The sequence below is a fragment of the Balaenoptera acutorostrata genome, chromosome 2 (genome assembly GCF_949987535.1).
Source record: "Balaenoptera acutorostrata chromosome 2, mBalAcu1.1, whole genome shotgun sequence".
In the NCBI taxonomy this organism is placed as follows: domain Eukaryota; kingdom Metazoa; phylum Chordata; class Mammalia; order Artiodactyla; family Balaenopteridae; genus Balaenoptera; species Balaenoptera acutorostrata.
The window spans coordinates 77,895,643-77,898,358 of record NC_080065.1 but is presented as its reverse complement, the minus strand read 5'-3'; the positions used below and the strand labels follow the sequence as shown (position 1 = coordinate 77,898,358).

The window sequence follows — 2,716 nt, the reverse complement described above, 5'->3', positions numbered from 1 at the left end:
TGGAGGGGCAGAAGGCAGCTGGGGCTTGTCCTGGGAACACAGACACTAACATCGGCTGTTTTGAGGAGTTCCTTCTACCACATGGACACTGATGCTGGCAAGCACTATTTTGGAATCCTCCCTGTAGCTTATTTGTACCAGGACTCAGACCAACTCACCAGGCTGTCAGTACCAGTACTGGGATGCCTCAGGCTGAGACACAACTCCACCCACCAGCAGGCCTGTTGCCCTGAAACCCCCTGAGTGCACAGCCACACCAGGACCTGGCCCTGTCCAGCAGAGGGCCCAGGACCTGGCTCCATACACCAGCTCTAGCCACAGGATTTCCAGGGCCCTGCACCCAGAGATCTGGGACCTGACTCAGCCCACCAGTAGGCCAACAGTAGCCCTGGGACCAGTCTCACCCACCAGTGTGTAGGCACTGTCCCTAGGACCCCATGGGCCCACAAACAGGCCAAAACACCAATTCTGGGACCCCCAGGGCCCTGCAGCCAGAAACCCTGGGACCCAGCTTTGCCTACCAGTGGGCTGGCAGTAGCTCCGGGACCAGCCTTACCCACCAGTGGGTAGGCACCAGCCCCAGGAAATCCTGGGTCCTGGTCCCACCCACAAGCAGACCAAAACACCAATTCTGGGACCCACAGGGCCCTGCAGCCAGGTAGGGCATATAGCTCAAATGAGCAGAGAGTAGTGCGCTGCTGGGATGCATAGGACATCTGCTACAAAAAGCCACTTCTTCAAGATCGGGAAACATATGGAGCCCACAGAACACATAGAAATAAAAATAGCAAATTAGGTAAAATGAGGGGACAGAGGAACGTGGAAATGAAGGAATAAGATTAAACCCCAGAAGAAGAATGAAGTGAAATAGGGATAGGCAATCTACCCACTAAAGAGTTTAAAGTAATAACCATAAAGATAATCAAAGTACTTGGGAGAAGAATGGATGAACACAGTGAGAAGATTAACAAAGAGTTAGAAGATACAGTCATTGACCTCGGGCAGCAGCAGCAGGAGAGGCGGCAGTGTTGGGAAGTGGCTGGGGCGGGGGGCATTGTCATCTTGCCCTTCAGCCTGGAGGAGCTCATCAAGCACCTGGCCTCGCTGCAGCAGAACAAGGTGCTCAAGGTCCAGCTGGAGACCTACAAACTCAAGTGCAAGGCATTGCAGGAGGAGAACCATGGCTTGCACAAAGCCAGCATGAACATCCAAGCCCAGGCTGAGCAGAAAGAAGAATTCATCAGTAACACTGTATTCAAGAAAATTCAGCCTTCGCAGAAGGAGAAAGAAACCCTTGCTGTAAATTACGAGAAGGAAGAAGAGTCCCTCACTAATGAGCTCCCCAGAAAATTGATGCAGTTGCAACATGAGAAAGCCGAACTAGAACACTAGAACAGCATCTGGAGCAGGAATTCCAGGTCAACAAACTGATGAAGAAAATTTAAAAACTGGAGAACGATACCATTTCTAAGCAGCTTACATTAGAACAGTTGAGACGAGAGAAGATTGACCTTGAAAATACTTTGGAACAGGAACAAGAAACACTAGTGAATCATTTCTGGCAAAGGATGGAACTTGAAGCTGAAAAGCGAATCCTGCAGGAGAAATTAGACTAGCCGGTGTCTGCTCCTCCATTGCCTAGAGACATCTCCATGTAGATCGACCCTCCAGAAAACATGATGCGACACATCAGGTTTTTAAAGAATGAACTGGAGAAGCTGAAGAAGCAACTGAGTGCTGCCCAGTTACAGCATTCTGAGATAATGGCACAGTATTTGGAGGAGGAACTTCACATGGGGAAAGAGGACCTGAGAGGAAGCTGCAGAGGGAGATGGAGAGGAGAGAGGCCCTCTGTCGACAGCTCTTGGAGAGTGAGTCCAGCTTAGAGATGGATGATGAAAGGTATTTTAAGGAGCTGTCTGCACAAGGATTAAGACCTCACATTGTGTGCAGCCCGATCCCTTACACACCTTCTCCCAGTTCAAGCCGGCCGATATCACCCAGTCTCTCGTATGCAAGTCACACACTTGGTTTCACGCCACCAACTTCACTGACTAGAGCCGGAATGTCTTATTACAGTTCCCCAGGTCTTCATGTGCAGCATATGGGAGCATTCCACGGTATCACAAGGCCTTCACCGCGGAGAAGCAAGTCCTGATAAATTCAAATGGCCCACGCTGCCTCCATCTCACAACACACAGACCCCTGTCCAGCCACTGCCACCTCCATCTCCACCACCCATGCAGCCCGCAGTCCCCTCAGCCGCCACCTTGCAGCCTGCACCCTCGCAACAGTCGGTTCACCCCTCCTCCCAGCCTTAATGCATGTGCTTAGTCCGAACCTCACATCGGCACACGTTCTTGTACAGTGGAGCCGAGCCATCGACTCGACACCAAAGGCTTCCTTCCCTGGCATATGGATGTGACTTATTTGCACTGAGGTTATCTAGGCTTCACTATTCATTATGTTGTAAATGTGTGTCGGAAACGCAGCCAGTGTTGTGAATGTACAACACTACACGGACGACTTTTTCCTTCTGTGTTTTACTTGAATCTACATGTGTGCACATTCCCTGGCTGGGACGTCGGCTGTTCAACTATTTGGTAGTTCAGCAGCATTGTGCAATTTTCGCCTGGCCCCAGAGCTTCATTTTCCTGGCTTTTAGGTTGGAAAATAAAAAGGGATATCTTTTTATATTTTTCCGTGAATTTGCAGA

At 50.2% G+C, this 2,716-nt stretch overlaps 1 pseudogene; it reads left to right on the top strand.

The window, feature by feature from the left end:
* The first annotated feature begins 437 nt into the window (after window positions 1–437).
* On the top strand, window positions 438–2,321 carry LOC103016889 (coiled-coil domain-containing protein 6-like; annotated as a pseudogene).
* Window positions 2,322–2,716: the final 395 nt, after the last annotated feature.